Source organism: Macaca nemestrina, chromosome X (assembly GCF_043159975.1).
Source record: "Macaca nemestrina isolate mMacNem1 chromosome X, mMacNem.hap1, whole genome shotgun sequence".
Classification (NCBI taxonomy): domain Eukaryota; kingdom Metazoa; phylum Chordata; class Mammalia; order Primates; family Cercopithecidae; genus Macaca; species Macaca nemestrina.
In genome coordinates, this window is record NC_092145.1 from 87,296,730 (window position 1) to 87,312,073 (window position 15,344).

Sequence of the window (15,344 nt, forward strand, 5' to 3'; positions counted from 1 at the left end):
ATTTGCAAATGTTGAACCAGCCTTGCATCCCAGGGATGAAGCCCACTTGATCATGGTGGATAAGCTTTTTGATGTGCTGCTGAATCCGGTTTGCCAGTAATTTATTGAGGATTTTTGCATCAATGTTCATCAGGGATATTGGTCTAAAATTCTCTTTTTTTGTTGTGTCTCTGCCAGGCTTTGGTATCAGGATGATGTTGGCCTCATAAAATGAGTTAGGGAGGATTCCTTCTTTTTTTATTGAATGGAATAGTTTCAGAAGGAGTGGTACCAGCTCCTCCTTGTACCTCTGGTAGAATTAGGCTGTGAATCCATCTGGTCCTGGACTTTTTTTGGTTGGTAGGCTATTAATTATTGCCTCAATTTCAGAGGCTGCTCTTGGTCTATTCAGGGATTCAACTTCTTCCTGGTTTAGTCTTAGAAGAGTGTAAGTGTCCAGGAAATTATCCATTTCTTCTAGATTTTCTAGTTTATTTGCGTAGAGGTGTTTATAGTATTCTCTGATGGTAGTTTTTATTTCTGTGGGGTCAGTGGTGATATCCCCTTTATCATTTTTTATTGCATTTATTTGATTCTTCTCTCTTTTCTTCTTTATTAGTCTTGCTAGTGGTCTATCAATTTTGTTGATCTTTTCAAAAAACCAACTCCTGGATTCATTGATTTTTTGGAGGGTTTTTGTGTCTCTATCTCCTTCAATTCTGCTCTGATCTTAGTTATTTCTTGCATTCTGCTAGCTTTTGAATGTGTTTGCTCTTGCTTCTCTAGTTCTTTTAATTGTGATGTTAGAGTGTCAATTTTAGATCTTTCCTGCTTTCCCTTGTGGGCATTTAGTGCTATAAATTTCCCTATACACACTGTTTTAAATGAGTCCCAGAGATTCTGGTATGTTGTATCTTTGTTCTCATTGGTTTCAAAGAACATCTTTATTTCTGCCTTCATTTCGTTATGTTCCCAGTAGTCATTCAGGAGCAGGTTGTTCAGTTTCCATGTAGTTGAGTGGTTTTGATTGAGTCTCTTAGTCCTGAGTTCTAGTTTGATTGCACTGTGGTCTGAGAGACAGTTTGTTATAATTTCTGTTCTTGTACATTTGCTGAGGAATGCTTTCCTTCCAATTATGTGGTCAATTTTGGAATAAGTGCGATGTGGTGCTGAGAAGAATGTATATTCTGTTGATTTGGGGTGGTGAGTTCTATAGATGTCTATTAGGTCTGCTTGCTGCAGAGATGAGTTCAATTCCTGGATATCCTTGTTAACTTTCTGTCTCGTTGATCTGTCTAATGTTGACAGTGGAGTGTTGAAGTCTCCCATTATTATTGTATGGGAGTCTAAGTCTCTTTGTAAGTCTCTAAGGACTTGCTTTATGAATCTGGGTGCTCCTGTATTGGGTGCATATATATTTAAGATAGTTAGCTCTTCCTGTTGAATTGATCCCTTTACCATTATGTAATGGCTTTCTTTGTCTCTTTTGATCTTTGATGGTTTAAAGTCTGTTTTATCAGAGACTAGTATTGCAACCCCTGCTTTCTTTTATTCTCCATTTGCTTGGTAAATCTTCCTCCATCCCTTTATTTTGAGCCTATGTATGTCTCTGCATGTGAGATGGGTCTCCTGAATACAGCAGACTGATGGGTCTTGACTCTTTATCCAGTTTGCCAGTCTGTGTCTTTTATTGGAGCATTTAGTCCATTTACATTTAAGGTTAATATTGTTATGTGTGAACTTGATCCTGCCATTATGATACTCACTGGTTATTTTGCTCGTTAGTTGATGCAGTTTCTTCCTAGCCTCGATGGTCTTTACATTTTGGCATGTTTTTGCAATGGCTGGTACCGGTTGTTCCTTTCCATGTTTAGTGCTTCCTTCAGGGTCTCTTGTAAGGCAGGCCTAGTGGTGACAAAATCTCTAAACGTTTGCTTATCTGTAAAGGATTTTATTTCTCCTTTACTTATGAAATTTAGTTTGGCTGGATATGAAATTATGGGTTGAAAATTCTTTTCTTTAAGAATGTTGAATATTGGCCCCCACTCTCTTCTGGCTTGTAGAGTTTCTGCCGAGAGATCTGCTGTTAGTCTGATGGGCTTCCCTTTGTGGGTAACCCGACTTTTCTCTCTGGCTGCCCTTAAGATTTTTTCCTTCATTTCAACTTTAGTGAATCTGGCAATTATGTGTATTGGAGTTGCTCTTCTCGAGGAGCATCTTTGTGGCGTTCTCTGTATTTCCTGGATTTGAATGTTGACCTGCCCTACTAGGTTGGGGAGGATCTCCTGGATGATATCCTGAAGAGTGTTTTCCAACTTGGTTCCATTTTCCCCCTCACTTTCAGGCACCCCAATCAGACGTAGATTTCATCTTTTTACATAATCCCATACTTCCTGCAGGCTTTGTTCATTTCTTTTTCTTCTTTTTTGTTTTGGTTTCTCTTCTCGCTTCATTTCGTTCATTTGATCCTCAATCGCTGATACTCTTTCTTCCAGTTGATCGAGTCGGTTACTGAAGCTTGTGCATTTGTCACTTATTTCTCGTGTCATGGTTTTCATATCTTTCATTTCGTTTATGACCTTCTCTGCATTAATTACTCTAGCTATCAATTCTTCCACTTTTTTTTCAAGATTTTTAGTTTCTTTGCACTGGGTACGTAATTCCTCCTTTAGCTCTGAGAAGTTTGATGGACTGAAGCCTTCTTCTCTCATCTCATCAAAGTCATTCTCCGTCCAGCTTTGATCCATTGCTGGCGATGAGCTGCGCTCCTTTGCCGGGGGAGATGCGCTCTTATTTTTTGAATTTCCAGCTTTTCTGCCCTGCTTTTCCCCCATTTTGTGGTTTTATCTGCCTCTGGTCTGTGATGAAGATGGTGACGTACTGATGGGGTTTTGGTGTAGGTGTCCTTCATTTTGATAGTTTTCCTTCTAACAGTGGACCCTCAGCTGTAGGTTTGTTGGAGATTGCTTGAGGTGCACTCCAGACCCCGTTTGCCTGGGTGTCAGCAGCAGAGGCTGCAGAAGATAGGATATTGCTGAACAGCGAGTGTACCTGTCTGATTCTTGCTTTGGAGGCTTCCTCTCAGGGGTGTACTCCACCCTGTGAGGTGTGGGGTGTGAGACTGCCCCTAGTGGGGGATGTCTCCCAGTTAGGCTACTCAGGGGTCAGGGACCCACTTGAGCAGGCAGTCTGTCCCTTCTCAGATCTCAACCTCCGTGTTGGGAGATCCACTGCTCTCTTCAAAGCTGTCAGCCAGAGTCGTTTGCGTCCACATTTTCTTTAAGTTGATGGACACTTAGGTTGTTTTTATATTTTTGCTATTATGAATAGTGTTGCAATAAACATGGAGTTGCAGGTATCACTTTAATATACTGATTTTCTTTGCTTTGGGCAAATACTCAGTAGTGGGATTGTTGGATTATATGGTAGTTTCATTTTTCACTTGAGAAACTTTCATTTTGTTTTCTGTAATGACTGTACTAATTTACATTTTTACCAACAATATATAAGGGTTCTCTTTTCTTCACATCCCTGCAAGAATCTGTGAATTTTTATTTTTATTTTTATAATAGCCATTCTTACTGGGGTAAAATAATACCTCACTGTAGTTTTGATTTGCATGACCCTGATCATTAGCGATGTTGAGCATTTGTTTATGTACATGTTGGCCATTTGTATGTATTCTTTGAAAAATTTCTATTCAGGTTATTTGCCCATTTTTAATGAGAATATTAGTTTTTGTTTTGTTTTGTTTTGTTTTGTTTTTTGCTGTTGACTTGTGAGTTCCTTTTATATTCTGGACTTCATTATTTTGTGAGATAAATAGTTTTCAAATATTTTCTCCCATTCAACAAGTTCCTTCTTCACTTTGTTGACTGTTTCCTTTGCTGCACAAAAGGTTTTAAATTTAATATATTACATTTGTCTATTTTTGCTTTTGTTGCCTGTACTTTTGAGATTTTAGCCATAAAATGTATGCCTAAACAAATGTCCTGGAGTATTTTCTCTATGTTTTATTCTAGTGCTGTCATAGCTTTGGGTCTTACATTTGAAACATTCACCTATTTTGAGTTGATTTTTGTATATAGTGAGAGGTATAGGGCTAGTTTAATTTTTCTGCCTATTGATATCCATTTTTTCTAGCACTATTTATTGAAGAGGGTGTTCCAAGGGGCCTCTTACTTTTCCTTTAAGGGCAGATATGGTGGTATTTAATTCCTTTAGTTTTTGTTTGTCAGAGTGTGTCTTTATTTCTCTTTCACTCTTGAAGAATGATTTTTCAGGATATATAATTCTTGATTAGTGTTTTGTTTTGCTTTATTTCCATCATTTTAAACATTTCACCCAACTGACTTCTAGCTTGTATGATTTCGACAAGAAGTCGAGTGTAGTTCTTATTCTTGTTTTCTATAGGTAAGTTCTTCTCCTACCTTTCTCTTCCTCCTTATTTCAAGATTTTCTCTTTTTCTTTCCTTTTGTTTCCTACAATTTAAATATGATATACCTAGATATATGTTTTTGGTATGTATCCTGCTTGACGTTCATCACACTCCCTGAAATTGTGGTTTTGTGTCATTCATTAATTTTCAGAAAGTCTGCTATTTCTACTTCAAATATATCATCTGCTTTATCCTGTCTTCTCTTTCTGGTATTCCAATTACACACATGTTGAATATTTTGAAATTGTTAAACAATTCTTGGGTATTTTGTTCTGTTTTTAACATTATTTTCTTTTTTTATCTCAGATTTGAAAGTTTCTATTGACAATATCTTTAAGCCATTTGATTCTTTCTTAAGCTGTGATCAGTCTACTGATGATCTCGTTAGACTTTCTTCACTTCTATACAGGTTCTTTTGTTTCTAGTATTTATTTTTTATTTTATTCTTGGGGTTTCCATATCTGTGCTTATTATATTATCCATATGTAGCTGAATGTTAACTATGTTTTCATTAACATCCCTAACATTGCAATCATAGTTATTTTAAATTTCCATTCTAGACTTTTCAAAATCTGTCATATTTGAGTCTGATTCAGATTTTGCTTTATATTTTCATACTGTGTTTTTCTTACTTTTTAGTAAGAAAAGTGTTATTCTAACTTTTTATGTTGAAAGCCAGATGTAATAACATGATAACCCAAGTTCCCACTAGATAATAGAAACTGAAGTAAATAGAGATTTAGTGTGAGATTTCATATTAATCTGGCTAGGAATTGGCTGTGTTTAATGTTTTCTGTAGTTGTAGACACCAGAGGCGTTAGTTTTTCCCAGTGTCCCTAGTTTGCTCTCCCTTATTGTCTTTGAGTTTCCTTAAAATTCTTTCTTAAATAAAGTCAGCATCTTGACCTTCTTTTATTTGTAATCCACTATTATTTCACAGGAGTCTTGTTGATGTTGTGGTTATTTATGGAGCAGGGAAAGTTCTGTAATTGAATTGTTACTTCTTATTCTCTTTGTGAGCCTATGTCACTTCCCAAGTATTTCTTTGCTTTTTGTCCCACTCATAAATGAGACAAGAAGATTAGAGGAGGCTAGAGTGGAGTACATAACCTTCCCTCAGGTTTAATAACATTCTGGTAAAGTCTTTTTTCCTCAAGTGTAGGCCTTTGTTATTGAAAATATTCTGCATGTATTTAAAATAGTTTTCCTTTTCCCTACCAGGAACAGGAGAAGATTTTTTTTGGCTTTTAAAGGGCGTGCTGGGTTTCCTGGTGGTATAAATGATGGAAGTGTGGAGGTCTTTCCTTGTATTAGGTGATCCTGATGCTTTTGAAGTGAAGTGATTAGGTACTCTGTAGACTGTCCTTCAATTTGGGTTTTCCTGATGTTTTCACGTAATTAGATTGGATTTTAGGAAATAATACCAGAGAGATAATGGGCCTTTTTCAGAGTGTCCTCTCAAGAGAAACATGATGTTAATATGTTTTGTTATTGGTTGTCTTATTATCAGTAGACCACTTGATCCCTAAGTTTAGGTAGTCTCTGGGAGGTTTCCTCAGAGTAATTCTACTATTTTATCTTTCATAATTAATACATATCTTTCAGGAGTTTCAGCTGAATGGATTTTGGCCATTGCACAGAGCCAGGTGTCTGCTTTCACAGTTCCTTACAGAACAATTTTATCACTCTACAAATTATCTCATGTTGCAGCCTTGAAGTGAATCTCTTCTCCCAACTCTCATCTCTAGTAACTACTGATCTATTTTTCATCTCTATAATTTTACCTTTTCCAGAAATCATATAATAGAATTATTTAAATATGTAGCCTTTTGGATCTGGCACTTTTCACATAGCAAAATGCGTTTGCTATTCATTTACTTTTGAACAGTACTCCATGGTGTGGATATACTACAGTTTGTTTTCCCATTTTAGGTTAATTTAATTATTGTCAGGATTTAATGGCCAGCTCTTGACAATAGCAAATTATCAGGATCTCTATACTGTTTCAAAGTCATGATTTAAACATTCTCCACATTCAATCCATAGGCAGAGCAGGGATTATTAGCCCCAGTTTGCAATTGAGGAAATTGTGGTTTAAAAAATAAATAATCTACTACTCACAATAGAGCAAGTTAGTGGTAGAGCCAGGATTATGAGCTCAGATTTTCTGATTTCCAGACCAATACTTGAACACAAGCAGGGGAGAAAAATGATTATGATCCCCAGATCCACATTGGTGAATAGGCCTAGGAAGATTTAATTTGGCCTGAGCAAGAGAGAGTCTAGAAAATACTCTGGAAACTCTAATTCATATAAAGGGGTTGCAACTGGAACTGAAAGAAGACTAGACAATCTTCAAGCAGCAGCAGGAGAGAGTGTTCAATTAGAATTAAGATATAAAATGGGACACCTGGAGTTATTTTTTCTTTAAAAATAGATTAAAGCATAACGAGAATATGTCATAGAAAACCCACCTGCCTCCAGGTTGTGAACCAGGGAATAGAGGAATCTCAAGAATAAGTCTACGCCTCAGCATTTCTGGTTTACTGGGAAGGTTCTATAAGATAAATGAATGTTTCCATTGATCCACAACTGTGTGTTGAATCATAGATGTCTAGAATGCCAGATCTGAAAGTAATCCTAAAGATTATCTAGTCCAAACTCCCTATTCTGAGTATGAGGAAATTGAAGTCAAGTGAAGGGAAATGACTGCACAAGGTCAAACAGGGAGATTGGCAGTAAGGTTTCCTAAGTATCAAGCACTCACATTGATGTTTTCTGAAAGCCATTATCTGCAGACCCATTTATTTGATCATCACTTTATTCAATGAATATTTACTGATCAATATTGGTTTGGGTCTTGGATATCTTCAGGTTTCACAAACTTGCAGTGTCTTATACAGAGACACAAACAATACAGTAATATTACACATTTCACTCTTTCTTGATCCCACATAACTAATTAAAGACCCTCTTGGAATCTTATATAGCATTTCCAGGGATTTCACGTATCTTACTTGTATCTATGTCTGCTTTTCCTATTCTTCACCTCTGTTCTGCCTAGGCCTGCAACCTTCCTTGTGCAATACCACTGGAGCCCCCATTATGGCAAAGTTATCAGATAGCCTATGTCAAAGAAGGGGAAAATACGTTCCCTCCAATTGCATTCTGCCTTGTAAGAGACATTTCTCTTTTTTTTCTTTTTTTTAAAATTAAAATTTAAGTTCTAGGGTACATGTGCACAATGTGCAGGTTTGTTACATATGTATACTTGTGCCATGTTGGTGTCCTGCACCCATCAACTCGTCAGCACCCAGCAACTCATCATAAGAGACATTTCTAATCAATACTACTGAAGCTCTTACTCATTCAGTTTCAGCAAAAAAGCACTTTCATAAGCTCCTCAGACCTGACTCTTTCTTCCTTCAGAATCTGATCTGAGGAGGCTCCTTGATCCTCTGTCACATAAGCCTCTGGCAGGCTCACCCACCAGTTTACCAGGCATGCTTTATATGTCTGAATTTCAATTTAGATGCAAGCTGTAAATCCCCAGATCCCGTTTTTCACCTCCTCCTCACCCAGGCTTGAACAACTGGCATTACAAACTTATCTTGGCTTCTTGTAACTTAAAATAGCTAGTATATTGCATTGTACTTTGATATCCTTTGAGGTCAGTTGTTCCTCAATAGGGTCAATTTTGCCCTTTGACTCTCCTATCAGGGAACATTTGGCAATCCTGGAGACATTTTTGGTTATTACACCACTGGAAGGAGTGCTGTTAGCATCTAGTGAGTAAAGAATAGGAATGCAGCTAAACATGCTACAATGCACAGGATGCCCCCACCCCAACAAAAAAGTTATACAGGACAAAATATTAATCTTGTCTAGGTTAAGAAACCTTACTTTAAAGTAGGATCATGGTCAAGATAAGTTTAACACCTACTCACAAATACACTCTATAATCTTTGAGTTATTCAGAAAAACCACACTTGAGTCACAATGTCTGTGAATATATGTGTTAATAGTAATAATAGCTAAAGATTACACAGCACTTTTCAAGTTCTAGGCACTATTTTGAGTGCTTTATATGGATTTTCTCATTTAAACCTCACATTAATCTTATGAGAAAGATACTGTCACTAATCCCTATTTTTTTTTTAAATAGTTGAACCAAGATAAGTTTCTAGAAGTGCAATGTAAGATTCTGTTCTAACCTAGAGGTCAGTCAATCAATACTTATTTAGTAGAGAAGATCCTATACTAGGTGTTAGTATTACAGAAACAAATGAGACTCCGCCCCTTGATAAGGGTAGGGTGGCCAATAAGGGGCTGCCCTTTGTAGTTAAAACATCATCCAATTTCACAATAAGGCCTACATGATCTGCCCCTGACTGACAGTAAGGTAATTTTCCTCTCTGAATTTTAGTTTCATATCAACATAATATCAGAGTTGTAGACTTGGTAGTTTATTGCTCTGATGTTTGATCATTTTATGCTTTTTACGTGCTTTTTTCAAGTATTATCTGTTATGGCCTATAAGGCTCTTTGGGGAAGGGACCTGAGTATTACTTTGGTACACTTACACAGCTAGCTCCTGATTACATTGTTTTTGGTGATTAAAGCAGCCTAGTAGTGAGTGGATACCTAGCAGTGAGAGAGGTAGAGAGGTCTTGGAAACAAAGAGATGGCTAGTGGGATTGGACTGACTGGAGTTTGGTGGGGCATATCTGGGAAGGCTCCTTGAGTAAGTCTTTTTATGCTAAATGGAATCTATTTCTATATTTCTAGTTGGAGTTTCAACTCTCCTGAAAAGAGGACAATGGCCATAAGATTTTTTTCTTTGACAATACTGGGAATTGATTAAAGAAGAAGAGGAAAACTGGAGATAAAATGGAACAAGAGAGAAGAAAAAATATCAGAGATAAGATGAGAGAAAAGGAAGAAGTTAGAAAAGAAATGGAAAGGGTGTAAGGTGAGAAAGATAGAAAAGAAAGGGAGGAGAAAAAAGTGAAAAAGACAAGAGATATGAGGAATACAAGAAGAAGAAAATAAGAGAAGTAGAGAAAAGGAGCTGAGAATCTGGGGAGAAGTACAAACGAAAAGAGAAAGGAAAAGAAAAGTGGCTAAATGGAAGAAAGGAAATATAAATGTAGTCCTTTGTAACTGAATGACCACCAGATGCCTAGAGAAAAATCTTAAGTATCATTAGTATTCCAGACGCTCACAGCTTTATGGAAGAAGGTATTACTGAACTTTACATATTTTTTAATGGAATAAAATTGGTCTTGGCAACACACTGTGCCAGGGAGAATGGCAGTGCATCACCATGGCTTTTAAATGTATCAGCATCCTTCCTTGCTGGAACAAACACGCATGCCTCAGACAGATAAACATGAAGCCCTGAGAAGCTGCATGTGTGGTACATTTTCCTGGAATAGTTACAATGGCTTGAATTTCTCTCTCGCCTAGGACCGTGGTCCTGTGAAATAAATGAAAAGTCAAGCTCAAGAATTTTAGGCTACTTTGGTTCCAATTTCCAAATATTAGTGAATTTGGACCATCAGTCCTTTGATTTATAGAACATTATTGCTAAGAGAACACTGAAGATTTTCTTTCAATGCCAGCCTGCTCACCCACAATATACATACAACTTCCCACTTCACAGAGATGGGAATGGACTCATGTAGGCCTCCTACCACCTTGACCAGTACCCTTTTCCAGGGTCTTATGTGCTTCGACTAATGCCAACATGAGGTACAAAAATAATAGGCAAAACCTATTACAAATCAGACTAAAAGTTTGGCCTGCTGAAAGGTACTCAAATTCCTCTTGTTCTATCTGTCACTGGCCAAGTGGAAGGAGTGTATTGCAGATATTAGGGGAAGAGAAGTAGACTAGGAACAGGGGGAAATCCTCTATTTAGGAGCTTTGCTGATTTCTAAGCAGAATGAAGGAAGAGCACAACAAGAGATGCGCCATAAGGAAAAAAGTGAAAGTGGAGAGGGAGATGGAATGGCTTTGATACTTTTCAAGAGTCTGAATGTTTACGACGTGTCACATGCTTTACTACTTTATTTCATTTAGTCTTTGTATTGATCTTATGAGATAGTCATTACTGACCATATTTTATAATAGAGGAAATTGAGGCTCATAAAAGTGAAGTGGCCCCACCAAGGTCACAGAGAAGCAACAAAGGTGGGATTTATTCTCTGGTCTTTCTGTCTTTAAATGTTTCATTATTTTCTGCTTATGCCAAATGCCTAGCAATTCCTTGCCCTTTAAAAGGCTAGTTTGTTTTAGTTCTCAGAAGTTGGATGAGATAAGATCATAGAACTATAAAGTGTCAGGCCTGAAAGGGGCCTTGGAGACCACCTAGATCCATGCTTTTCCAACCTCCTCACCTCTCAAAACCTTTTGGATTTAATTTTTCTCCTGTCCTTTGAAATCATTTCTCTTTTCCAAGTTCTACATTCATGATAAAGATGCCAAAAACAATTACAACAAAAATGAAAATTGACAAATGGGACCTAATTAAACTGAAGAGCTTCTGCCAGGGGAAAAACAAAAAGAAAGAAAGAAAGAAAGAAAAACTATCAACAGAGTAAACAGTAATCTCAGTAACCTTATGGAATGTGAGAAAATTTTTGCAAACCATAAATCTGACAAAGGTTTAATATCCAGGACCTACAAGGAACTTAAACAAATTTACAAGCAAAACTCAAACAACCCCATTATAAAGTGGGCAAAAGACAGGAACATATACTTTTAACAGAAGACATACATATTGCCAACAGGGATATGAAGAAAATGATCAATATTACTAGTCATTGAAGAAATGCAAGTTGGGGGCGTGCCCAAGATGGTCGAATAGGAACAGCTCCAGCCTCCAGCTCCCAGTGTGAGTGACACAGAATACCGGTGATTTCTGCATTTTCAACTGAGGTACCGAGTCCATCTCACTAGGGAGTGCCAGTCAATTGGTGCTGGTCAGCTGGTGCAGAACCACCAGTGAGAGCTGAAGCAGGGTGAGGCATTGCCTCACCTGGGAAGCACAAGGGGGAAGGGAATCCCTTTTCCTAGCCAAGGGAAACTGAGACACACAACACCTGGAAAATCGGGTAACTCACACCCTAATACTGCACTTTACCAAGGGTCTTAGCAAACGGCACACACGGAGATTATATCCCACACCTGGCCTGGAGGGTCCCATAGCCACAGAGCCTCTCACATTGCTAGCACAGCAGTCTGAGATCTAATTGCAAGGCAGCAGCGAGGCTGGGGGAGGGGCGCCCACCATTGCTGAGGCTTAAGTAGGTAAACAAAGCTGCCAGGAAGCTCGAACTGGATGGAGCTCACCGCAGCACAAGGAGGCCTGCCTGCCTCTGTAGACTCCTCTGGGGACAGGGCATAGCTAAATAAGAAGCAGCAGAAACGTCGGCAGAGGTAAATGACCCTGTCTGACAGCTTTGAAGACAGCAGTGCATTTCCAAGCATGGAGGTTGAGATCTGAGAACGGACAGCCTGCCTGCTCAAGTGGGTCCCTGACCCTTGCGTAGCCTAACTGGGAGACATCCCCCATTAGGTGCAGACCAACACCTCACAACTCACATGGCAGGGTACACCCCTGAGATGAAGCTTCCAGAGCAAGAATCAGACAGCAAGACTCACTGTTCAGCAGTATTCTATCTTCTGCAGCCTCCGCTGCTGATACCCAGGCAAACAGGGTCTGGAGTGGACTTCAAGCAAATTCCAACAGACCTACAGCTGAGGGTCCTGACTGTTAGAAGGAAAACTAACAAACAGAAAGGACACCCACACCAAAACCCCATCAGTACATCACCATCATCAAAGACCAAAAGCAGATAAAACCACAAAGATGGGGAAAAAGCAGTGCAGAAAAGCTGGAAATTCAAAAAAATCAGAGCACATCTTCCCCTCCAAAGGAACACAGCTCATCGCCAGCAATGGAGCAAAACTGGACGGAGAATGATTTTGCCAAGTTGAGAAAAGGCTTCAGCCGATCAAACTTCTTAGAGCTAAAGGAGAAACTACGTAACCAGTGCAAAGAAACTAAAAACCTTGAAAAAAGAATGGATGAATGGATAACTAGAATAATCAATGCAGAGAAGACCTTGAAAGAACTGATAGAGATGAAAACCATAACATGAGAACTATATGACAAATGCACAAGCTTCAGTAACTGACTCAATCAACTGGAAGAAAGAGTATCAGTGATTGAAGATCAAATGAATGAAATGAAGCGAGAAGAGAAGTGTGGAGAAAAAAGAGCAAAAAGAAATGAACAAAGCCTCCAAGAAATATGGGATTATGTGAAAAGAACAAATCTAAATCTGATTGGTGTGCCTGAAAGTGATGGGGAAAATGGAACCAAGTTGGAAAACACTCTTCAGGATATCATCCAGGAGAACTTCCCCATTCTAGAAAGGCAGGCCAACATTCAAATTCAGGAAATATAGAGAACTCCACAATGATACTCCTAGAGAAGAGCAACTCCAAGACACATAATTTTCAGATTCACCAAAGTTGAAATGAAGAAAAAATGTTAAGGGCAGCCAGAGAGAAAGGTCGAGTTACCCACAAAGGGAAGCCCATCAGACTAACAGCAGATCCCTCGGCAGAAACTCTCCAAGCCAGAAGAGAGTGGGGGCCAATATTCAACATTCTTAAAGAAAAGAATTTTCAACCCAGAATTTCATATCCAGCCAAACTAAGTTTCATAAGTGAAGGAGAAATAAAATTCTTTACAGACGAGAGCAAATGCTTAGAGATTTTGTCACCACTAGGCCTGCCCTACAAGAGATCCTGAAGGAAGCACTAAACATGGAAAGGAACAACAGATACCAGCCATTGCAAAAACATGTCAAAATGTAAACTCCATCGATTCTAGGAAGAAATTGCATCAACTAAAGAGCAAAACAACCATCTAATATCATAATGACAGGATCAAGTTCACACATAACAATATTAACCTTAAATGTAAATGGACTAAATGCTCCAATTAAAAGACACAGACTGGCAAATTGGATAAAGAGTCAAGACCCATAAGTTTGCTGTATTCAGGAGACCCATCTCACATGCAGAGACACACAAAGGCTCAAAATAAAGGGACGGAGGAAAATCTACCAAGCAAATGGAAAACAAAAAAAAAGCAGGGGTTGCAATACTAGTCTCTGATAAAACAGACTTTAAACCATCAAAGATCAAAAGAGACAAAGAAGGCCATTACATAATGGTAAAGAGATCAATTCATCAGGAAGCACTAACTATCCTAATATACATGCACCCAATGCAGGAGCACCCAGATTCATAAAGCAAGTCCTTAGAGACTTACAAAGAGACTTAGACTCCCATACAATAATAATGGGAGACTTCAACACCCCACTGTCAACATTACAGAGATCAACGAGACAGAAAGTTAACAAGGATATCCAGGAATTGAACTCATCTCTGCACCAAGTGGACCTAATAGACATGTACAGAACTCTCCACCGCAAATCAACAGAATATACATTCTTCTCAGCACCACATCACACTTATTCCAAAATTGACCACATAGTTGGAAGTAAAGCACTCCTCAGCAAATGTACAAGAACAGAAATTATAACAAACTGTCTCTCAGACCACAGTGCAATCAAACTAGAACTCAGGACTAAGAAACTCAATCAAAACCACTCAACTACATGGAAACTGAACAACCTGCTCCTGAATGACTACTGGGTACATAATGAAATGAAGGCAGAAATAAAGATGTTCTTTGAAACCAATGAGAACAAAGAGACAACATACCAGAATCTCTGGGACACATTTAAAGCAGTGTGTAGAGGGAAATTTATAGCACTAAATGCCCACAAGAGAAAGCAGGAAAGATATAAATTTCACACCCTAACATCACAATTAAAAGAACTAGAGAAGCAAGAGCAAACACATTCAAAAGCTAGCAGAATGCAAGAAATAACTAAGATCAGAGCATAACTGAAGGAGATAGAGACACAAAACACCCTTCAAAAAATCAATGAATCCAGGAGCTAGTCTATCAACAAAATTGATAGACCACTAGCAAGACTAATAAAGAAGAAAAGAGAGAAGAATAAAATAGATGCAATAAAAAATGATAAAGGGGATATCACCACTGGCCCCACAGAAATACAAACTACCATCAGAGAATACTATAAACACTTCTATGCAAATAAACTAGAAAACCTAGAAGAAATGGATAATTTCCTGGACACTTACACTCTCCCAAGATTAAACCAAGAAGAAGTTGAATCCCTGAATAGACCAATAGCAGGCTCAGAAATTGAGGTAATAATTAATAGCCTACCAACCAAAAAAAGTGCAGGACCAGACGGATTCACAGCCAAATTCTACCAGAGGTACAAGGAAGAGTTGGTACCATTCCTTCTGAAACTATTCCAATCAATAGAAAAAGAGGGAATCCTCCCTAACTCATTTTATGAGGCCAACATCATCCTGATACAAAAGCCTGACAGAGATACAACAAAAAAAGAGAATTTTAGACCAACATCCCTGATGAACATTGATGCAAAAATACTCAATAAAATACTGGCAAAATGAATCCAGTAGCACATCAAAAAGCTTATCCACCATGATCAAGTGGGCTTCATCTCTGGGATGCAAGGCTGGTTCAACATATGCCTATCAATAAACGTAATCCAGCATATAAACAGAACCAAAGACAAAAACCACATGATGATCTCAATAGATGCAGAAAAGGCCTTTGACAAAATTCAACAGCTCTTCATGCTAAAAACTCTCAATAAATTCGGTATTGATGGAACGTATCTCAAAAAAATAAGAACTATTTATGACAAACCCACAGCTAATATCATAATGAATGGACAAAAACTGGAAGCATTCCCTTTGAAAACTGTCACTAGACAGGGA